We start from the raw sequence: 24,915 nt of genomic DNA on the forward strand, positions 1-24,915 counted from the left end.
TTGGTCTCTGCATCATTTTGTGTAGTATGAATCACAGTTGATCATGTGTTAAATAAAATGAGCTACCATGATAAAAATCAGGCTGAAAGAAGGACTTACTCTTCCTTCAAAAAGTTTGGCTGTAAATAAGTGATCTAAAAAAATTGCAGCAGGAACTTGCAGTGCTGACGATGACTACACTGACTATGCCTGTACATAGCTAAAACCTCTGCCATATTTTCTGTGCTTTAAGAAGCTTCCCTAATCCAGGGTGTTTAAAGGAATTAAAATGTTTGCTTCCATTTCTCCTCCCAAGTGTCTTCAACTTTGCCAGCACAGTAAAATGCAAATGTACACGTCTGGAAAGGAATGGACAGGTTTTGAAAGAGAACACAGCTGAAATCACAGCCAAAAAAGGCTGCCATTAACTCACAGGTGGGCTAAGCCTGCTCCCTAATGGGAATCCAAGGTCCTTTAATGCTAACAGCTCAGGAAGAGCTCTGACTATTTCCCATCTCTAAATTAAAAGGCAGATTTGCGAGATTCAGATAAGCAGCAGGCAACTCTGAAGTCCTATAGTCAATAGCTCAATTGAATAAACCACTACTGGGCAACACGTATTGTTTCTGCCAAAGAATGGGTTTTTAAAAGCTGTCTGTACCAAATGCTCCTGAAGCTCACCCAGCACGCTGTTTCAATCAACTGAGGAAACTCTTATTGTAAGAAGCACACCTATACAATGTGATTTTGCTCAGCTTGTGCTTCCACAAAGCAACTGGTTCTGCTTCTTAATATAGTTAGGATACATCTTATGCTTCTTACACATTATTACGAAAGCATAATTTCCACCCTTTTCAAGTGAAAATACAGCTGGATTCCTCACCATAGGCTATCTACCTGAACATACCCTTGAGGACAAAAACATCCTCACCAAAAACAAACGTAAAAATAATAAAAAAAAAATTATCAAAATCAACCACACATTAAATCCCCATGTTGTTTGTTTCTAACTATGTTAAAGAGACTGTAGTTTTTACTAAGCTCCAACTAGCAATGATTTATCACAAGTCTCTTTCCTCACTCCAGAAGTAAAGCACCAAGACACCACACTGTGTGCCCCAGCTGAGTTTTCCGGCTTTTTTTTCCAAACTGACCCACCACATTTTGAAAGGTCAGATCCAAGAACTGTGCAAAGTTTTGTAAAATATCCAGCTCTGAGTTATGCACAAACAAGAGAGGAAGAGGACGGTATGAAGTCACTTTGCTCTATAACCACATGTGACATGGAGTCTCACCATTTTAGTACACTTTGCTACAAAAGCAACTTCAGTAACAGGAGGAGGAGTATGAAACGAGAAGAAAAAGGAGTGAGTCTTTCCTGCTTTTAGCACTTAGAAATCTAGAAAAGTAGAAGAGGAGACAATAAATGCACATCCATATTGCTCAAGCACAAGATTTGCCAGAAAACCAACACAACTTTTAAAGGTCCTCTGGGCTTATGGCTGGTCCCTTTCTGGGAAAACAGTTTGCAGCCCCAGTTGTTAAAGTTTCTTTACTCCAGCAAGTTTTCTCCCTGGAGACTTTATCCCAGTAACTCTTATACAAACACAGTCACAAACGCAGTAGTGTTAAGCTTTGAAGGTGAAAATGTGAAAGTATTAAAATAATAGTTTTTAAATGCTCTTACTTCTTTCCTTAGTACCTGCATTTTCAATTGACAACTAAAAACATAGAGTTTTCGGTGCATGAGTAACCTTTGCCTTTTTCAAAGTGTACTGCAAAATACTTACTTCATGATTTAAATAAAAAGAACAAAACCAACCAAACAAACAAAAACCAACAATAAAAACCCAGCTATTATGTTACACCTCTACACCCTGGTGGTAGGTTACTTTAAATAGCTTCCAATCCGTCCAATCAATTAGTGAATTGAATAACCCCAAAAAGTTGAAGCCATGAGCACAAGCTAAGTGTTGCAGCTCATCTCTACTTCAAAGGAAAATACAGATGAAGATTAATGGAGAATTCACCACAAGCAGTTCTAAAGGAAGTGCTGTAATACAAGTCTCTTATTTTCTGGATTTTAAAGGCATCTTCTGGAAGACTTCTTATTGCTGCCCAAAAGCCCGTACTTTTTATTTTTACAAAATGATATAATTGGAATCATGTATTTGTACCACAGACACCATTTCACTTTTACAATACAACAAAGCAAAACTGATGTGTATTGATCTTTCCATCCAACTTGCTAAAGCAGAACTCCTTATACTGTGTAATTTCACTTGTGATTGTGTTACTGTATCACAGAGATAATATTTTACTTATTCAGTGGCATTAACAATAAGTGATAGGGAGCACTGTGCTCACATTGTTAATATGGGACTGAGATCCAGCAGTTCTATACCGAAAAAAAAAATCTACTTGTTTCATTGTAACTGCTAAATACCTGCTAAATTACCTGTCTGTTACCTAACTAGGCTTCAAAGTATCAGCTCAAGAATCAGATTTTTCCAAGAGCCTTAATTCTTTTGCCCAGTAAAATACTTTCTATTCTTCTGGATAATGGAAAAGAAATCCCCACAATATACCTGTGCAACCACTCAGTCATACACTGAACAGCTCATATAAGCACAAGCTGTAACATGGATGGCAAAGCACCAGGAGACAAAATACTACAAAGTGGCCCATGTTGGTATTATAGCTAGAACCAAAGCTATCCTTTAAGAGCACAACGTAAATAGCAGCAACTAAATTTGCAGTGGCATAGAAAAACCTTCCAAACAGAGATACTGGAAAAAGCCATTTGCCCTCAGCTTTCACCAAGCTGTTTGCAGGGAAACCCCATGGAAACTATCTGGGGAGCGGGAAGGCTTTGTCAGACAAGACGAGGACAAGGTCTCAATCTTAACAGTTGGGATGTTCAGTGCCACATTGGCACAGTAGAGACCAGGAGCTGTGAGGTGATAGAGAGGAAAAGGAATTGTTAGCGTCAGCATCATGAGCAGGAACATACCTGTGGTCATTCCACACTCCATCAGTCAGCGTCTATTTCATTCTGTAGGTGCCCCACAGCCTTTGAAGATGAATTTTCTCTCTTCAGACAGACACAAACTTCCTCCTGAAAAACAGCTTGCATGAACAACTTGCAGATTTATTCCTCTTTTTCCGAGCTTGCCCATGTGGTGGATTGCCCTCGGCCTGCACTCTGCTGCCCCTCACTGCCGCCCCTTCCCCTCCCACCTCTCCCTGCCCCACTGCAGGCTCTGGGGGCTGCAGGAGGCTCTGCCCTGTGCCTGGAGCACCCCTACATGCCCCTCGGGGCCCAACAGGGCTGCTCCCCACGATTTTTACCTCAGAACACCCTTCCCCAGAGCTTTTTTTTTGCTCCTCTGCCCATTTCCACAGAGGCACTGCCAGGACCAGGCCCTGTGGTGGAACCTTCTGGAACTTCCCAGGCAGTGCCACGCTCTCCTCACAGAACCCCTCAGGCGGCTCCCTGAGGCAATATTTCTCAGTAATATCCCCTTACTTCTTGCCAGGGTGCTTTTGTTCACTGTTGAAGTTTCACCATGCCATATGTGGAGGAAAAGTGCCCCTAAATCCCACATGGGCCTCCTCTGGCTGCACAGATGTGTCCCCACACAGCCCTCTGTCCCCAGGATGGGAGGAAGCTGGCAAGAGCCTGACAAACTTTACACTTACTTAAGTTGTTCTGCATCAGTAACTTTGCTAGCAATTTCCTAACTTATCACCTCACTTGTAGTCATCGAATATTAGTGAAAGCTGCATTACTTCTGTAAATAAGGCAGAGCTAGATAACAAATTATACATGTAGCTGTTTACTGACTCATTAAAAGTCATACTTACAGCTGCACGAGGAAGATGCTGCTTTAGCTGACAGAAAGCAGAAGATGAGGATGTTATTTAAATTCATTATTTTGGAAAAATAAAAAACACCCAGACCTTGATATTCCCCAAGCTGACAGAGAAGTACTACCTGAAGCAAGACAAGCAAAGAGACTTGTCTGAGGTCCCACAAAACCTGGAAAGATGTTATTCATTAGATATATTATGGACAGGAAAAGCGAGGTGAGAGAACAGGCTCTGGTAACACCTCAATTACAGTGCTTCCAGCCCCTTCTTACACCAGATGAGGCAGCCACAAGCCCTCGCACACTCACATCACCACGTCTCCTACACTAAAGGGGACATCGATGGTCCAAAGGCACAGCTCCTTCATATCCCAAACCCTCACAAAGATTATGGTCCCCCTGACTATTTTAGCTCCGTCGTGACAAGTAAGGCTCTGGGATGGCACTGGTCTCATATTTTTTCTGTGTTTTTTTTCTTCTGTCAGGTATTTCACTAGATGATACTACAAATCACTTTTGAGATTTCCCTTTTTAATTGAACTCTAAAATTGCATTAGTCTGCATTTATACTATCATTAGTAATAAATCCAGGTGCTTTTTTTTCCTTCCCTGTTACAAGGCAAAGCTGCTCATCCAAAAATAGTTACTGCCCTTTAGCCCTATGGATTGTGTGTGTGTATTTTTCATATTATCGTCTCGTGCTTTTAGCCTCAGTAATGATATTCCAGTAATTAGAGACAAACTAGCATGCAAATTGCTAGTAGCAGGTTCCCCTCGGTTATCTCATTTATAGCATGATAAAAAATTTACTTCCAGGAAAAGTGGAAGGCAATGAGAAACAGCTTGTAATGCACCAAGTGGTGGCTGACACACGGTGCGATGCTCTGGCTTTGCAGTCCAGGATCACCGCCATAAATTCAGGCTGCTCCCTGCCCAGCTGTCTGTGGTGTCAAAATACATCCTGGGGGCACTTGTTCTGACAGAACTCTTTCTGTTTTTTTCCGATCAATGAACCCTAACATCTCTATAATCCTGCCCCACTGTAAGGTTTCCTAACTGCAGGGCTCTGCCCTACAACTACTCCAGTTTGCTCCTCAATGGAGCTTGGCTCACTTTGAAGACATTCACAATATTCACATACTCAAATGTGCACATAGGGTTGCCACAGGACTTACGAAGAGCAGAAAACATTTCATCACCTAAATCACAAGGTGTTACAACTCAATTAATTCTCAGAAACGCATGACTTACTATGCAATCACCATGGAAAACCACAATTGTCTACATTAGATCAGTGAACCAGAAATACGTTCTCAGTGATGACAGCTATCCACATTTTAATTTATTCACTCCATTTGATGTTTCTAAAGATACATTTTAAACAGCAACAGCCCTTTTTGCTGTCCAGAAGGTTCCAGCATTCTCCGGGCTGCTACATGCAAGCTGCAAATGAGGCCAAGGTTTATTCCCGGGTCAGTGTCCAGTACTAACAGGAATAATTTTATACCAGCACTTCTTTGATTTTAGTGAGAATGAAAGCTGCGTATAGATGGGGCTTACAGCACTTTTTCTGTGGTATATCTGTCCTCACTCCAAAGTAGGGTGTCATCTCCAGGTCCTGTCCCTTTTCCTGAGTGTTGACAAGGCTTACGCAACCGGGAATAAGAAATGCAGGAGACGTTTCTGCAGAAGAGTAAAGCAGTAACCAGCCAAAAGGCCTATCGCAGTTTCAGCACACAAGACAACACTGTACCCTGTTGAATTTCCTTTGCTTTTCATTCAGGGACAGGTTTTCCTTCCAGGTCATGTTTAGAAAGGTTTTGTGTAGCTACTGTGGCAATTGCCAGAAGCAGCAGCCAGACCCCCGTAAAAGGGCAGAGACTCTGCAGAGTTAAAGTAAAGGGAGACTTGGAGAAAATACGGACAGGGTGAAAATATCCCAAATGACAATTCGTGCAAAACCAGCTCTCCATTTGCATGGGCACCTATTTTCTTCGTCTCGCATCAACACACACGCTACATGCCATTTGTAAGGTTTTATTTGTTAATTTTCTGAAGTCCTCTGAGATCCTGATGTTTGATCAGCACATTTTCAATTGTTGGTATCAGCTATGAAACTATTTGAAATATAAAAGTCTACAGGCGCTCGGTAAGAAAATGAAGTATTGCCGCTCTGAATGAAAGAGCAGTGTGACTAATGACAGTGTCAGGAATCTGATGCTTTCTGAAACTAGCGCTGTATATTAAAACAGCCCTTCTGTACTGATAACTTTCAGAAAGGACTATAATAGCATCCTTTCAACTACAGCTTTCCATCTCTCCAGATATTTCATTGCACTCCTAACTTCAATATCACCTTCCTTTTAATAGCAAGGCTGTGCATTATAATATCCCCTGTGTTTTGGCAGGGTCAAAAACACCAGTGCAACTGATAGAAGAAACAAAGTTTAAGATTTGTCAGAAATTTCTTCAGAAAACCCTAAGTATATATATATATTGATGTACAAACATCTTGTGGTCTGAAAAACTGTTACACCAACTGCCAGCAGAGGGGACTTTCTTAGCATTTGTCAAATTAAACAAGTAAATAGAAGTTGACAGGTAAGAGGTTTTTTGTTGTGGTGGTGGTGGTTTCTTCTTACAGTTATGGTTATTATTTTTTTTAATTGAAGTATGCATGAGCTCATGAACTTGATGAGTTTTCAAAGGCTGATTAAAACGGGGACAACCCTAACACTTGTGCCAGGCAGCTGCCCTATATTCCACAAAGCAAAAAGTAACAAGAGCATCACACTAACACATTTATTTTAAATGCATCCTTGTTTGCACACTAATGCTGGTCAACTGCTGTATTTGTCAGGCCCATGCTGGCATTGCTACATAAGGTATATCCCTGCAACTGTCAGGGAGCACATATTAAGATGGACAAAATCCCACATGCTGTTCCTGCAAGCCAGCAGCCCACCACACTGGCCACCTTGTTGCAATGCAGCACCGGATCGACAAGCACAAGCAGTCTAAAGTCTGCCCTTCAGGAGCATCAATGGCAAGTGGGAAATAAGTTTGCAGACCTGAGAGAGAGAGGGAATTGTGGGGAGGGCAGCAGAAAGCAGTCTGGGCTTAAATCATATGTGCAAGAACAGAGAAGCAGCAGAGAAAATCCCTCCTTATCCATGCAGCTGAGCTAACCTGCGTGGATTTGCTTCCTCTCCTGGACAGAGTGTAGAGAATGGGTTTAAAATAAAGGACAGCAATTCACATATAGTTTTCTTTGTAATGGCCTTCACAACCAGGGTTGTTTTTTATACATGTAGGACACACCACACACACAGCAACTGTGCTCCTAAAGAACCAGGGCGCTTCCATTTTGATGTAAAACCGCAACAGTGAGCACAGACACCACAGCTCTGCAGAAGTTAAGTTTTACCTCATGCTACGGGCATCAGCTGAGATCGATCAGCTCCAAGCTGCATCTCTTTTGGCTGCCACAGCAGGCAGCTGGCAGTGCAGACCTGGAGGAGGCTGGCCTCTCTCCTGCAAAACATGGAGCATCTTCAATTCCCACAGGGATCAGCAGGTGCTCGACCTCCTCAAAGGCTTCCCAAGCAAAGCAAGGCTAAGCCCTGACCATTGCACATGCAGACTTCTTCCTGCACACACACCAACCCCCCTTTTTCTCCACATCTTTCTTTCTTGCTAGCTTGCATGTAGCAAAGACTGACGGCTGCCTTCAAGACACAAGCATCCTGTAGATAGCTCATCACGTCCTCATTAGAATGAAGAGAAGCGGCTCCAGCACAGGGAATGTGTCATCATTAACGTACTCATAAAAATAAAAAATAAATAAATATATATATATCCCCCAACTTTTTCTGGTGCTTTTTTGCCCTTTTGACTGTGCTGCTGAGCCCGCATATTTCCAATAACCAAACAATTAGAGTAACTCAGTAATAAACTCAACAATAACTCGGCAGTAAATATGAGCAACTCTATTTCAAAGAGACAGCCCAAATTTTCAGCAGGTTCAGTGAATCCTTTAGGATCCATAAACACTTTCTAAATACAAGCTAAAATCAAGCAGACATCTCCCACCCCCCAACTCCATTTCTCATCATATTTTTATTGTTATTTGATTGATTTTTTAGTTTCTCTCAGCTATCCTTATGAAACCATCTTTTGCAATGTCCATCTCAAGCAAAGAATGAGGGCGGTGTTTAATATAATTGGACATAACAGAAAGAACCAAAACAAGCCAAAGGACAAATCTATATATTAAAATCTCCTCCCCTCTGTTTGCTCTCATACATTCATCACCTGACTATAGTAAAATAATGCTTGATAGTAACAATTCCTAGTATATTAGGCTTCAGACAGCATTTAACCTGAGAGTCATCTATTAATGTGAATGGAAACAAGGGGGGGTTGTCTCATCCTGATGCACATTACAAGCAGAAATAATCTGCCATTGCCACTGCAGCTTTTTTTTTTAAAAAAAAAAAAAAGGCTTGAGTGAACAGAAATTGGTAAGATGAAAAAGCCACTATATAAATCATATTCTTCTTATTAATGTTATGCATTTTTATTTTCCAGAAATCAAAATAGTGCACTTTGTATGTATTCAGAAATCATAGGCATATTCTGAAATGTTTAATTTACATGCAAATTAGATTCAGGGACCTACCAGTTGCAGATATTCCCTTTCAGTCATATTGGCCTTTAAGCCTGAGTAAGAGGATAATACGATGGCAACAAGATTATTACTGGTCCTATAAAAGTTTAGCTTCCAAAAGCCATGCAAATTTGATTCAGCAAGCAGGAATTGTAACACAGGAAAAAATAAAAAAGAAAGAAACATTATAACAACAAAAAGTCCGGGTCTCCAGAGCAGCAAATCTGAAACTGCTTAATTTAAAAATAAAAATAAAAAGTAAAACTAAGGCTTTTGGAATTATACTGCTTTCTCATGTGTAAATTGTCTTGCTGTAGAAACCTATGCATCACCTTTATTCTTCCAGAGAAAATGCTAATAGTTTACTGTATTTGGTCTATAATCTCTTATTGTAGCCCAAAACATTTCACTGATGTTCTACTTCAAATGGTTTCATGGTGACAACAGATATGGAAGAAGTAGTTTAGCAACAGAAGGTGTTATTATCTGAAGCCTGATGAAGCAAAAGGAGGAACTCCAGATCATAATGCATCTAACCAGAACTGTTCTTTCTGTCTGGTACACACAAAAAAAAAAAAAAAAAAAAGAAAAAAAAAAATCTCTAGAGAGTTTCACCAAAGCACTGAACCATTTGGTAGCTGGACCTTGCGAGAGCAGTGATACAGCAGTTAGCCCTGATCACCTTTGTAACAAATTAAAGCATTATGTGATGGAAAAGCGTATTTCCTGAAACCAAACCAAACCAAACCAAGAATATACTACTTCTAACGGTTCACATCAGGTTAGACGCTGAAAAATAAAAGAAATATTTTATCTTTGCCTGCCTCTGGCTCAAGAGGCCTAAATGGAACAGCTCTGAAGACATCTTAAATACAGTATATTCAAAAGATGCGCTTTTCCATGGAAATGGAGGCATCAGACATCTTGCAAAACCAAGCCTTCTCAACAGCTGAAGGTGAACAGCTAAAATCTTATGAACAGCCCCTATTTCACAGCGAAGGAAATCACTTCATATAACTCCCGTCTTGCAATTTTACTATACATGGAAATAAAATATTTAGAGCATCCTTATGTAGTCCATGTGTGTGTGATTACCACAGCAATAATAGCTCAATGCCAACCTGCAGAGAGCCCATGATGGTTTCATTGTAATGCAGGAATATAATAAGAAATTGTTTAGGAAGTTCATGAAAACGCTGTGACAATGTCATTAAAAGACTTGTGCGCTGTGATGGGAAGACAATTTGAATGCTACTTGCGTAGAGATTCTTATTACAAGGTTTGCACATTGGAAAATTAGTTTAGCGACATGATTTCCAAGCATGGCTGCAGCATTTTCACAGCCATGCAGTTACCAAGCACAGGCCTAATTTCTACCCTCCCACGGGGTGCACGGCTTTCAGCAACGTGTGAGGTGCTGCAAAGGTGATCTCAATCAACTGTGTGCAATTAGACCTCTGTTTCGGTGTCAACCTGAAGCTGCACTGGTTTTATTATATGTGCCTGGTCTCCACCTGCAGGCGCTCTCCAATACTTATGGCTGCTGCTATGCTGAAACCATGTACCTTAAGACATGTTATAGGTCCTTAAGACATGCTATAAGGTCCATAACCATAAGACAATGCTATATAGGTCCTTAGCTAGTTTAACTACCAGTAGTTAACTAGTAACTAGTTAACTAGTAACTAGTTAACTGCTAGTTAAACTAAGTGTTGATTCTTAATTATGTTCTGGTCAAAAAAAATCCAGTTGTTAGCCTTTTCCTGGATCAAATTTCCATCTGTTATCTTGGATACTCTACTATTTTATTATTTACACGCTTGCCTATTTTTTTTTTTTTATCTTTTTAGAAATTTGATGACCGAAACTCGACCCTATGCTCCAAAGACGATCTAAGAAGTACTTCATGCAGTATTAAGACAATACCCTGGAGACTGCTGTTTTTCCCTCGACTCACACCAGTATCTTCTTAAAGAAATTGTGCTGCTGCTGCTGGGGATGTAAATGTTGGTGTTAGAGTAAGTAGGCTTCCATGTAAAAACTGGTTTGCATTAAGTTACGGTACTTCAGGAGCTATATTGCCAATGCTCTGGAGGGGCTGTCCTCTGCATAGGACAGAGAGTGGATTTACCTCTTCTAAAATAATTCAGCACCCTGCGTTAAAATCTGTCTTGAGGCTGGCATGGTCTTGGCATTTCATCTCATCCGAAAGATGAAGCTTTCTGATTGAAATTAAATATTCCCATTTTAAAATGATTGTATGACAGAAAGGAAAAATTACAGCATGCATTTCAGCCACTGCAAATGGTGGTAGCACACAGCCTCAGTTCTGGAGGGAGGCTGCTGCTTCCTGGGAAATTATAATCAATTTCTCCTCTCAATTTCTCTCCATCCCTGAAGGCCTGTCCATCAGGAAATGGTGATTTCTTTACTAAGATGTTCCCATACAGGTATCCCTGCAACACTATCAGTTCTTCTTGCCATCATTTCATTTCGTGAATAATTTCACAGCTCACTGCTCCAATCCTCTCATAATCTTTCAATTTTTTTCAATTTGAAGAGAACTACTGCATTACCAGTGATTTATTAGGATTTTATCTATGGCCAATTATGACTGATTTCAATAACCTGTTTCTCAAGCTCGCACAAACTATTGATTAGCACACACGTTTTTTAAAACTCTTGCCTCAGATTCACACACTACATTAACTCAATAATGGTTCCTACAAAAGACGAATAATAATATAATAAATCATTCCTACTGCCACAAAATTTGCCCATGCATCTCTTAACCTTGTTCCGCCTGACAGTGTACAGGTGACCACGTAAATACAGTTCACTGTGCTAATTAATTTATTGTGTTCTCTACAGAATAAAGTAATAAACAGCCTACTCAGGCAAAAAAGGGCTTCAAAGTTTCATGTGCTCACTTACCAACTCTAACTGCACATCAGGGAAGGAAAAGGAATGATTTGTGCGTATGTTCTATATATATGTGTGTAGATAGAGCATCTAAATGCCTAATTGGAGCTTGTTGATGGCATTCCTCTATGGTCAGTGGAAGAAAAGTGGTACTGGAGAAGACAATTCTTCCCATCTATTGCATTTTCCTGAATGGGAAGTGATGAACGGAAAGGCTAGAGAGAAACATTAGCCCAGCTTCCTGACCTTTAGGGGCTGAAGTCAGTTGAAATGAACTTCATTCTCCTGTTGAACTTCGGCTGCCTGTGCTGGGTCTGTTCCCACATTAACGATGCTGTTGGGAGGTGACTCCGACAGTAATCAACACTTTGTAATCAGGTCCCAGTACAATAAATATTGGTAATTAAAATAAAAATTGGTCACTAAAATAAATCCATGGGTGCTACTCATAATAACAAAAAATAAAATAAAATAAAATAAATGAATGGAAAGACTTGTATAGCCCTTTTCTAGATTTAACCAGAATGGCCTTGATCTTGCAAACCCTTCACTACATTTGTAAGCTCTAAGCAAACCTGGAGTTACAAGGACGTGTTTGACATGTGAATGAAGCAGGGCCTGCACGTTTTACTGAACTGGCCTTTTGCATTAGGTCCTGTTTCACACTTAGTGAAGCAAAGCAACATGGTCACAAGAAAAATAGCTTCTGGTCTAACATGAAAGAAAATAGCTTTTTGCAGCCTATTACAGAGTGCTCCTACTGAACTAAGGGGGAAAAAGTGAAGCACAAAACGAGGCAGACCAGCCTTCTTACTGAGTTTTGCTCCATGCAACCTAAAATTGCTTTTCCTCCGAGAATCCCCAAGCGCATTGGGCAATTACAAACAAATGTGATAAGACGTGGAGGTCTCAGAAGTTTTTGAATTCCTACAATTTTCTGAACACTGGCGATGGGATAAAATCATGCCTCTCAGTCTGCAGCCTTTCCGTAAGTGGCTCTAAGTGGGTTTCCCACTTACACAAGGGCTGCAGACTCAACTCCACAGCTACATGCTGCTGTGAAGCAGCACAACCACGCTGACAGCCAGCCAGCACTCCCACCCACCAAACCCAGCCTCAACACTTCTCTGCTCCTCTGCAGCAGCCACTGCAGACATGGGAGAGAGTGGAGGCGATGGTGGGGACACTGGAGATGTAGTAGTGGGCAGGAGCTGCAAGCTCTTAGGAATGTAGGCATCGTGCCCTCCACTGCAAATAGAAAGAGTTCCTTACCTCTTTTTAACTGCAAAGATGCTACTAAAGAGTTGGGACTCCTAAGGAGATACACGCCATTTTATAGTTATGTTGCTCTAAATAAACATCAATAATAGCATTCATATGGTAAACAAAATTAGCAAGAATGGATCATAAAAATAGTTAGAACTTGGAAAACCATTTGCTTATGGTTAATAGCAACACAGCTCTACCTGTAGGGCACTCAAACTCCACCCCAAGTGAGCTTTCTCTGCCCTCTTTTGGGAATTACATTCCAGGTGCAGAGCTGTTTCCTACCAACTATGTGGATACGAAGCAGGTAAAACATACAATAGCAGAAACCACTTTGGCTCAAGCTGGCAATGAAACTTATGATCACCTAACAGCTGTTTAGTAGCCCACACCCACCCCTGCACAGAAGTCTGGTTTACAGCTTGTCTTTGCTGCCTGACAGAGCCCTCAGCACAGCTCACGAGTGCTAGCTGGGCTGTAGACACGGATGGAGCACAAGCCCATCCCAAAGACCCAGTGACAGCCAGGGAGGCAGCAAGACAAAAGCTTCCAAACACCAAACTACAGCTGCAGCTCTGCCAATTCAGTGTTTTTGCACAGCCATGCTTCTGAGGGCAGCCAGAGCTGAACCAAGGCAGCTGCTGTGCAAGAGCCACCAGCAGCAGTCCCACCGCATCGCAGCAGCCCTCAGTGCCTTCTCCTCGGGCTTTGGCTCTGTGGCCAAGACACCACCGCAGTGTCTGAGCTTACATCTGGGGCTCTGCCCTGTTCAGGAGCTTCTTTCAGATCTTCCTACCCAACAGCCACCCCAGCTGGATGTGAATTAACTTCAGATCACAGCTCTGAATGCTCCCACGGCAAGGCAGAAGGGCAAATGCAAAGATAGTGCTAAGTGGTTCCCCTTAGGAAGCACCAGATGTAGGCATTCCCTGCTCCACGGGTAATATCCTGTACTGGAGACCCTTGGGTTCACCCTCTTCTTCCTCACCCTTCTTAATTTGTAAGGGTCAAGTTCACCTTTTCCAAGGGGAAGTGCTTTTTGCCACCCGCTGGCAGAGGTGATAACAGAGCAGGACATTCAGCTTGCACGTACCTGTTCCGAATACCTGTGAGACCACATCCTGGCTGATCTGATCTGCCTGAACTACCAGCCTCAAGATTTGATACAGGAAGATGAAGGGCAGCATATTTGCAGCAGGCATCCTTCAGAACACGAGGCAGACATTTTTCTCCAGTTCATCCGGAATTCTGCTTCATTTGGGACTTCTTTATTTGAATCTGCAAAGTGTATTTGTGAGAAACCGAATGAACTTCAAACAAGCACAAGGAAGCAGAATGCCATATGGCATATTCAGATTCACGGAGTTGCTACCCCGCTTAATAAATCTTCTTCTACGTACATTTTTGATAAAACTATTGTATCCTACAGGGATTTTAATTTTATGTCTCAAAAGGAGGTTAATATATTAAATTTTACTGTATACAGATTAAATGAGGACTTTTGAAAATTCTCAAACTTATCTGCACAACTAAATAAATTTTCTGACTTTGCACTTGGGGTAATTGTAATAGAGTTTTTGATCCCTGGGTAGATGGATGTAATAGTCCTATAAATCCCAGATTTTCAACATCTTCAAAGACTATAAAATGTTTATGAGAGAATATGGTTTTAGAGACATCTGGTGGTTATATAAGCCTAAGGAGAGAAATCAACCATGGAAGTATTAAACATAAATTCTACTTTTTCAACAACAGTATCCTGTAAAGAGAGAAAGAGATTAGCTTATTCACTGCCTCTGCACATACCGAGGTAAATAATTTACCCCAAGAGGTCACCTTGTTTATGGTGATTTGGCAGCTTTGCTTACAGTAGAAGAAAAAAATAATAATAAGATTTTTCAACATAAATTAATGGATGTTTCTTTCAGTGGTATTTAAACTTACCACGATTTAGTCAGAGTATGATGGGGGCAAGAGACTGGAGATGCTGAATATTTTAAATCCTACTGCTAGACAAAATCATTCTCTCTGTCTGCGCCTAGTTACCGTGTCTTTTGTTCTAACTTCTGGTGTGCTGCTTTTTGTTTAAAAGTTCACTAACTCCCCAGTATAATTTTACTGAAGTGCTTGCCTACAGCTAGAACAGCTCAGAAATAGAATCTCTAAACTTGTAGGATCAAAATACAGGAAAAGCGCAGGTACTCTGAGGCAAAGTCAAAGATCCATGCTTTTTTTATCTTCATTAATAACACACTTTAATGACTATTAGAGTGATTTATAAGGATTCATAATTTAAGTCTAGGGCCTTATTAAAACTTCAAGTGTTCAGTGCCACATCTAAACCTCCTCCATATCCCCACAGATCTTCTACTAGGGTATGAAACACAGAACGACTCATTTGGAGACATAAAATCAAATCCTCCTCTCAGTTACACTAATGTAAATCCGAAAGAAAAGGAAGAAAGAAAACTCCCCGGTTAGATAAAGAACATAAAAAGAAACCAGTTTTAAATAAGAGTGAGAAAGCTGGATTGCCCTCCCCTCCTGTACCCGAGATGACAGGGCTGTGATTGCAAGAGATCAAAAAAGTCCTCGCCAGCCCACGCCGTAGCACAGCCTCAAAGCCTTTTAAAGCAAGAAGAATTCACAGCTCCTGCTCGCCGGGGGCAGGACTGCTCCTTTCGGTGTTTAGGTGGGCAGGGAGGCCCCGTGCTCCCGTCACTCCGGTGTTCCCAGCCCACTGGCAATTTTCCCAGCTATTTTAGGAGCATCTGTTGTATCAGCCAACGTGTTGCACTCCTTCCCTCCGCTTCCCTGCTCGTAACACTGCTGCCACCCCGTCTTCACACCCCCTTCCCTCTCCTTGGCGAGCGCACGTTGCGCTACATCTCTGCAAGAGAACGAACCGACTGCAAGTGAACCACCACAAATTCATCTGTTCCCCAAGGCTAAAGTTTCTTGGCCACTTTTTGGTTGAACAATGGGGCTACCACCACTCCCAGGGCACGCGCTTCTCGAATGCAACCAACCCCAAAGCAAGACCTCGGAGGACCAAAGCAAAACCCAACCCCCTGCTTTATTTTATTTTTAGCTTTCCAAGCACGAATCAGCAGAAATTCTCATGCTAGGGAGGGGCTTCTCATACATATTTTTCCATCCTGATCACTCAGAAGCAGTTTTCTCTTAAAAGTCCTAACTTTGAATGTAATTTACATGCAATGAGCTGCATTACTATTTCATTATGTTTGAGATTATACATGTACATAATTCAGGATATTTAAAGCCACGGTTGCTGTAGAAACCGTAATTATATTTCTTGTTAAATCATTAAAGTTAACATCATTTATGGAATTACAGAGTGTTACGCAGGGGTAGGAACAGAGCGGTGTGTACGGCCACCTCGCAGCTGAGCTCTGTCCATGCACACACACATCAGGAAATGCAGAACTGAGGCATCTCCAAGGAATCTGAATAATCCAGCAGCTCAAGTCCCATTTTAGACATAATTTGGCCAATCCTGTCTGTTGCTTTATGTTCAAAATTTGCATTCATTGAAATGTCTTTATGGGCCTCAAGTTCCAGCAGGATTGGCTTCCATGGGCTTGCTCTGATGAGGGCAGCACCTAGAGTCTCCAAAACAAGATACAAACTAAATGGAGGAAAAAAATATACTGACTTTTGTTCATCTCTCACTGTGATCCCGTGCAGGATTTCCCCTTCTCCTCCAAACATGCCCTCCCCGAGCACCTCCATCCTCTTGGGAGCTGATGGGCAGCCTCCTCCTGCCCAAGAGGAGCTCCCTGCAAGGACAGTGGTGTTTGGGACAGCTCGTCTGCAAGCTGAGCTCATCACTCAGGCACACGCAGCCTTGTGGGATGCTGAAAAACCCCACATGGAGCAGTGATGCTCTGTACGCATCCCTGAGCACCGAAATCACTCTCTTCATAGCTAATTACTCTGTGTCCCTGCACACCTGGGAGAGGGGACGGGCTGCTCTTGACACACTGCGGGAAGACTAAATCCTCATTTGTGGATCCGCCTTTGCTCACAGAAGTCTGGGAGTATACAACAGAGAACAAAATGCCTTGCAGACTGATACTCTATCACCTCTTGAAAAATATGAGCTGCCTTCCAAAAAGGGAACAGCTGTGGGCTGATATCTGGATCCTTTTAGTCACATGAAAACTGTCGAAATTAATCACGTCTCATGTTCCAAGCCACAACAGAATTAGCATTCAACTGCACATCACCTAAATCATTACTTAAATTATCATCATTTGTCAGATGAATCCTCGCCTCCGTCTCTAGTGATAATCCATGGTTAATTGAAATGTTGCGTAATACGAAACCTGCTGGGAAAATCGTAAAAATTTTGGAATACTCATGTGAAAATGTGCTACTAGTTCATCGGTATGAAGACATGTGAGTCTCCTCTGCTGAAGGCCAGAAGTTATTTCAGCATCAACACTGATTTTATATGCCTCATTATGCTGTAGCTTTCCTTATAATTTCTATAATTTCCCTTATAGTTTCCAATAATTTTATAATTTTCTTTTTACAATTGAAAAAAAAAAAAAAGAAGAAATAATAGAAGAGAGAAAAGAGCCAGTGCATCACTGCAGTTTGGGTTTGCTCCCTGAGACCACACGCAGATAAGCAAACTTGCTAAAATACAGCTGCAGTTTTAGAGGCAGGCAACTTGGGAGGCTATGCACTGCCCTCCTAGGGAGAGGAGAGAGAGAAAGAAGGATGAAAAGCAAAACATAATTTCTTCTTCCTTCCTGCAGCTGAAGGATAAGGAGCGAGAGGACGTGCGTTTTATCAGACTCACCAGAACTAATGCCATCTCAGGAGATCACAGAGCAAGTGCAAGATAAATCTTCCCTTTTCCTTCTGCTCTTGTAGCCATTCATGCCCATCCTGCAAGGATAGGCTCTTCTACTACTTCCCTCTCTTCTTCCTCTGCTTAAAGCCTTTGCACAGCTAAACGTGGTTGGTTTGGAAACCTGCCTTTATCCAAATATCTGTCACCTCCTTCCCCTTCTGTACCTATACAGTGGTGTCTTTCCAACGCTCTCCCTCCTGTTCTGCCAGCCTTCCCCATGTGAAGCTCAGTGAGAGTACTGACAGCTTTTCATCATTATTTGAGGACGAAAACATCTTTCAACATCTGCCCTCCTAAACCCAACCATAGCTTGCACCCAGTGCCCATCTGCACATCGCGCTTAAGCGTCCTTGTTTCTTTCTCCCATGTTGCCCACTACACTTTCAAAGACTTTCCAGGAAGATAGTTTCCAAGTATCTTCTTTAAAACCCTTCCCAAAATGCTCTGGTTACTATTTACAACCATCTGGATAGGATGCAGATAGGCTGAGATTAGCACATAACCTTCCCTTACTCCTTTCATTTTGATTTACTTATTTTAATCCCATATTGTGCTTGGACCCATCTATTGCTTCCTACTTGTAATTACACTTGAAGGCCCTCTTAGGGAAGGAACAGCTTTTTGCTCTGTATTTGACAGCAGTGTGGATGTGGTCTACACCCAAATCTCTTAGGTACCATGCAACACCAGCTACCAACTAGTAATCCTAAATGCTAGATGCAACAACAGTGAGAAACACGGCTGGGTCCCCTCACCTCTCCCTGGAGCAGGAATTCAAACGTGATTCTCAACGAGAACCTCGGCCTCACCTCAGTGTGTACAAATCACCCTGCTGCACCGCTGCCATCCTATCTCTCAGGGTCCTGTGACCAGTGAAAAAGTGATCAATAAGCCACAAACGCATCAAAAGAGTTCGCACGTAGCTGTCAAAACATGGCAGATGGGAGAGAAAGAATGAAAAGCATTTAGAGCCATCGGCCTTGAAGGTAAAGATGTTTTGGGCAAAGATGCTCACCTCCACACTACAGTCCCTGTGTACAAATGGCATTAACTGAGTCCCACCTTCTCCTCACCTGGGTTATGTCCTTCTCCAGAGACAAAGGTTAGAGCCAATACATGGATTGGTTTTTTGCGCTGCCTTTTAACAGCTTTCAGCTGTTTAAGTCTTCATTGTTCCTCGACAATTTGCGCACAGGTTTTCATGAGACCTGCAGCAGCACGGAAGGACTCTTCATCAGCTGGTTGGGGAAGAATTGGTAGAGGCACCCACCAATTCCTGGGACTGCAGTGGGACTCTGGACAGAGAGCTGGTGGGACTTCAGAAGGCAAGCACTGAACGGGGTGAATTTGGGAATTCCACAGCAGAAAGACATGGAATAAAAACCAAGGAATGAAAACCTCCGGTGAGAGCAAAGCCAGATCCTCTAAGTCACATCTACACCATTCACATGTGAGGGTTACAGGACTCAGCCCTGGCTCTGTTCCTAACAAACTCCCTCTAAAGCGAGTACACACAAACAGGAGGCACTTCTCCTAGCTCCTAACCTGTTCGCTGCCCATGCTTTCTTCTCCCCTTTGAAAAGTTGATTAAGAATAGAAAAATCACGATGAGTTGAAATACACATCTTCCCAAAAAGCAGGTCATCTCTTGCTGCTTGTTGATGAGGTGGGAACTTCAGCTTGTTCCCACAGTTCATTATATGGTATTTAAAGATTTACTAGAACACAAAGTTCGTATAATTATCGTGGCACTTGGCATAGTCTTAGGTGCTCGCACTAGATATGATCCCACTGAGTCTTTCAGGCACTGTCCCAAAAAAATCTGATGTACCATCTACTTTCTCCTGTCACTCCTCATTATTTTTGATTAACTTGCTTTGCTGAAAGACTATTACACTGATTAAATCAGAAGGATTAGCAGAAAGTCAAAACTACACCTTTGAACGTGAATCTCTAACAATTATAAAACAAACTTGAAGCTACCATGCTGCTATAGGGTATTTAGAAGCAATTCAGCGTCAGCTGTCAGTCAGATTTCTGCAGCCTGAACTAGTTATTTCCAACTGGGAACGTATCTAGCAAAGTCGTAACTGCTGATTTAATGAATGATTATAACGGTTTTGAAGTATTCACTTCAAAAGTTTAAGCAATACAAAACTGATCAAACTTTTAAGTCTCACTGCAAACTATAAACTAAATTCAGATTTAGCAAGAATTCTCTGTAGCCCAAGAACTTGCACCCAACAACCAAACTACTGCAATTTGTGTATTGTATTACTGCTAATCGCATCACCACATTTAATTCAGAACTTACCCAAGTAAATTAAAGGATATGTACAAGTTCTCCTAAATAATAAAAAAAATGAATAATTGAGCAGCTCATCCAAAGGCCACTGCAGTCATTAGAAAAAGGCTGACTCCAGCTGTTTTTTTAGTCCAAGTTTACCTATGAACTCCAAGACTCGGCCTTATGTAAGTAAGGAACTGCCTTTAAATTGGCGAATAACAAACACAGGAGAATGAAGCATGTCCCTGCAGATCTGCATGTGATACTTCATATCGGAGAGATCCTCATCTTTATTAAAGGTTAGGATTTCTCATATCCTGTTCCGTGGCTTCTATCAACACTGCCAGGTAAATCTTCTACGTGCAATGCAAAGTACCAAAGACTTTCCTGCCTATCTTTGACGGGGTAAGAACATGCCCAGCTTCCTTTAATATAAAAAACCGCAACAGATTTCTAGCACTCCCACTTCCTGCCAGAGCTGGAATGAGAAGACCTTTTGCTATTTAATTACAGTGTCATTTTTTTTTCCTCTTAATGTGTGTCAAAAAAAAGAAAGGGGAAGCGGTGGGAAATCATACACTTTTTTTTTTTTTTTCTTTTGCTTCTCCTTAAATTACAGTCCTGACATTTGAGGGAGGACTCCTGCCAGAACAGGTCATCGTCTTCTCTCATCCCTACATGCCACTGCTGAATCTGACTACGCTTGGGGCTTTCAGAAACCTCCCTTCTCGCCCCTGAGCAGGCAAGGCCCTCGCATGTGGGTGCCCCGAGCAAGCACCGTGTGGCTGGGAGGCGCAGTTAGCTCACCGTTATCCCTCTTTAATCACAGCTCTGCTCTGTCTTACAGTAGACTCACTTATTAATGTTGCTTTGGAGACAGCAAAATTGCCCTAAAAGATTCAGCTAATGATAAAATTCATCTTTTTAAACATTTCTCTCATTGTTACATATTTATCCATTTTAGTTCTGTTTGTACATAGGTGTCTGCTTTCATTTATATTCATTTCATTCAGCCTCTAACATTCTGGTGGGTTGTAAAAACAATATATATTAGGGAAACGACAACAAATTAATTTTACAAACATAATGCCTAGAGAGGAGGCCTACAAAGCTGTCCTTCCTCGTGTATCATTGCTGCTTATGGCAGAGGAATTCAGATGATTATTACTGGACAAAGTAACTCAAAAAAGTAAAGACTGTCACTTCTACTTACGGTTTGCAGATTTAATTAATCTTCCTAATCTATCACGCTGTATTTTATAACCCAAAGAGAGAGGCACTTCTTCTTTTAAGACCTATAAGCATCAGGGAGAAGGCGGATAGCCCCTGAACCCCAACAAACCTGAACCTCAGCTGCACACAAAAGCAACAGAAATCTCAGAGATTAAACCTGTTTCAGAATTTGTTAGCCAGACCACGAGCCTTTCTTCCCCACTGGTTCTGCACCACCCTTTATCCACCCCATTGGAAACCCAGCTTGTGCTCACAGCAGGGAGAAGCCATGCCAGCTTCTCCCCCCAAAACACCAGTGAAATGGCTGAGGGAAACGAGGAACCTCTGCCAAGTGGCAAGGACTGTTACTGCTTCTCTCCCCTACATGTTTTCCAGGCCACTTTTCTCCCCACATTGATCAAATGCCAAGTTTCTGTCTTGCCTTGCAGGTTGGAACAATTTCTGGTACAGCAGAGAAAACAGCCTTAGCCCACCTGTGCAGACATCACCCAGCTTCAGCCATCCCATAACTGGGGTCTAAGCCAATCCCCAAGATCTTTCTGTAGCCCCAAAAGAGAGAGAATCTAACTCAACATGCAGTTTTTGCTCTCCTTGTCTCACACAGCATTCTTACAGTGGGACAAACGCACTCTGGGCTGTAACAGCCCTTCAGAGACAACAAGGCACGTGCCACAGCCTCTGCTGCAATAGGCAAAACAAGAAAGGGATGAAAATCACCTTCTCGTAACTTACAACTCATGGCATTTTTTAAAAAGCACTACAGATGTTCCATCCTGATTATGTTCTTCCAGGTGACTTCAGTTTTCAATTACAGGAATTCATCCAAATTGTCATTTATCAGTGAGTAACTCTACCTTCTTGATCTTCTCACTCCTCTGTGCCACCCCTGAATGAAGCTTTCAGAACGCAAAGAAATCCAGGCCAGTGAGTTAAGAGCACAGCTTGCACAGCCAGTCAGTAGTAGCCCAGCACATTTCCTCACTTTTGCTCCCCAGCTGTGCACACAGGGTGTGTATCCTGAGCACACAAACCCTACACATGCAAGGGTCTGGATAAATACAAGAAACAACTCCCCCAGGCTCGTGCCAAGGTTTATCCTCCAAAACGTGCAGGCAAGGAAATTACACTGCACTTAGGCAGCTCTTTTATTCTCAGTTTGCAAACTTTAAACTGTTCAGTGACCCGGTAGAGCGTGACAACTTTTTCCTATATTAATAATTTCAGTGCTGGTAACAACTTAAGGCAAGCCTGAAGGGTGAGATACGCTGTCATTACCTCTTAGTCTGCCAGCTTTCAGATTACGATGTAGCTTGATTTCAGTTTCCAAAATCTCCAGTTTAACAAGAAGGGTTAATGCAATAAAACAGCATAGCTTCTGCACGTCCCACTAATTCTGAAATGTGAAACAAAAGGGAAAGGCTTTTTAAGAAATGATATATTCAACCCAAAACCTCTCTTACTGAGGATGTGCACACTCCATACTGGCTGTACGGAGCAATTCTGCTCTCACTGACATTTTTAGTTATCTTGTTCCACTTTAAGCTAGTGACCTCTTTCAGAGGTAAACTGACCTTTAACCTGCCAGAAGACTTCAAGTCAACAGGAAAAGGGACTGCAAAGCTTGGGTCTCCTGCCACTCCTCTGAGAAAGATGTTTCCACGTTGACTTTATTTCATACAGTTTATCTTCATTCCCCTTTCTTCAATTTTAAGACAGGTTTTGAAGACGCAGCTGTAGATAAGGAAAGTCGCTGTTATTGTGATCTCTAGATACTGATACATGAATCAAAATTCACCTCATTAGCTCCAAGAATGACAGGTTATTAGCTGTTATTTTCTACTAGCTTCTTTTCTCTTTGTCAGAACTACTACCCACTGAAAGCTAATATAAGACAGCAAAAAAAGACTGATTTTGTATGTGAAGACCTAATAACCATCAGTCTTGGAAAAGTGCACTTTAAAAAGACTTAATTCCCCATGTTAAGTATTTTTGCTAACAAAAATGTGTATGCAAACATCACTATTTGCAATGAAGAGACATATGAGCAGCTGATGCCTGTAATACACGTGCCCTTCCCCTCTAATGCAGCCTCCTGAAGGCAGCGCAAGGCCTGGGCATCAGCAGAGGCCGATGTAATTGCATTATCCACCTCAGTGCACTACATAAAAACATGGGGCAGGAACAGCACAGGTGTGCCAGGAACAGCCTGCCTGCAGAAGTCCCATTGGCCCCATTTTCTGTGTTTCTGGGAGCGCCTCCACATTCTGCAGCATCCTGGAAGCGGTGCCGCTCCTGCCTTCGCTCCCTGCCTCCCCAGGGAAAGCAATTTTGGATGAGACTAAAGGCTTTGGCACTTCTCTAACCAGACCTTGGGTTGGTTCCCTGTCCCCCCATCCAGGTACAATTACACACTGCACCTTTTCCAAGCGGTTATTTTCTCAGGTCTTTTGTAGAAATACCCATTCAGCGGAGATAAGCTCATTGCTAAAAGCCTTGGATCTCATCAGTTTACTTCCCCCTGCTTCTAGCTTTCCTCCCAGTTCTGATATCCCTGGTTCTGGCAACACACCCATCTATGTTCTAGTACCAACCAAGAGCCTCAGCTTTGGGACAGATAATACAGTCTGTTCATCTGCTGCTGTGCCATTGTCCCCTGCTCCCATGGAGAATTCCTCCAGGCTAATGGGGCACTGTCACCTCCTTTGTCCAACCTCTCATTGTCTTTACCTTTTTGTATTAACACTCAATATTACGTTGTCAGGCTTTTTCTTTTCTTTTATTTTTTTAATCCATTTACTCTTGGAATTATCTTCTTTTTGAAAACTTTTGAGCTTCACCTAGCATCCTACCTCATGGCCATCCCTGGGATATTCCAGATTTGCTGCCTCCTTCACACACTTAAAGCACTGCCAACACTGTAAGTTCAATTGCCGAATAACTTGCTGATGAACGCTTTTAGGGTTAATGTTTTTTTTTGTTTTGTTTTGTTTTTTATCTTTCATAGTCCCTCTCCGAGCACCTCTCAGCCTTTTACCTAATACTCAGTTGTCCCTAAACTGCAAGATGGAGTTTCCAGCCTTCTATGAGTTGCAAAGGCTCCCAAGTTTCACCTTTCTTGGAGTACTCATCACACTCACACATTTCTCTGACATTTCTCATTTTGATATCCTAGCTCCCTTCCAATGTCTGTACCACAGTTTCATAATTATTGTCTCCTGACGTAGCAGAAAGTGTGTTTTTTTTTAAAAAAAAGTCAAAACCAGCACCTGTCAAACACGAGGCTGCTTCCAACATCTCCCTTCTTGCTGGCACAAGGCACTTCCAGCCACAAGACGAAGCGCCGTTTCCAGAGGGGTTGAGATGCACCAGGGTTTTTAACTGCTCTGCTTTTCCAGTTTCTGGAATATTTTACTGTTTCTGGAATGTTTCTGGAATGTTTTACTGCTCTGAAACAAAGAAAGCCAGATTACCAGTCAGAGTTTTCTTTCATTCAGCAACTCTTTGGCCAGCACCACCTACGGGCTGCCTTACACCAGACTTCCAGCAGACCTCGCAAGAGCCCGTTACCCGGCCAGCTCTCCCAGTAACACCAGCCCCTGGCAGGACTGGTTGTGCTGATAACGCACATTTTCCCTAGAAATCCATTTTGGTATCTTGGCTACCACTAAAAAGCTTACAGATAGACTTCAGTACAGGTTGTGGGCTTTAATACAAAAGGCTTAGAGCAGGCTCTTGTACTCTGAGCTGCCGAACTACACAGGATACACTTTTATGCTTTAATATTTCTGTGAGGTTACCAAGT

At 42.1% G+C, this 24,915-nt stretch overlaps 2 long non-coding RNA genes across 3 annotated transcripts; both read right to left on the bottom strand.

The window, feature by feature from the left end:
- Positions 1-2,991: 2,991 nt before the first annotated feature.
- On the bottom strand, positions 2,992-24,524 carry LOC137859707 (uncharacterized). 2 transcript variants are annotated; one of them, XR_011098489.1, is made up of 5 exons: positions 24,380-24,524; positions 22,685-22,844; positions 22,389-22,506; positions 13,802-13,986; positions 2,992-3,097 (listed from the first exon to the last, which is right to left on the bottom strand). It is a non-coding gene; the product is annotated as an uncharacterized lncRNA (long non-coding RNA). The 2 variants fall into 2 exon arrangements; XR_011098488.1 differs by lacking the exons at positions 2,992-3,097; positions 13,802-13,986 and adding an exon at positions 18,361-18,456.
- On the bottom strand, positions 15,767-17,627 carry LOC137859950 (uncharacterized). The gene is made up of 2 exons (XR_011098684.1): positions 17,540-17,627; positions 15,767-16,331 (listed from the first exon to the last, which is right to left on the bottom strand). It is a non-coding gene; the product is annotated as an uncharacterized lncRNA (long non-coding RNA).
- Positions 24,525-24,915: the final 391 nt, after the last annotated feature.

This window comes from Anas acuta, chromosome 7, assembly GCF_963932015.1.
Source record: "Anas acuta chromosome 7, bAnaAcu1.1, whole genome shotgun sequence".
Classification (NCBI taxonomy): domain Eukaryota; kingdom Metazoa; phylum Chordata; class Aves; order Anseriformes; family Anatidae; genus Anas; species Anas acuta.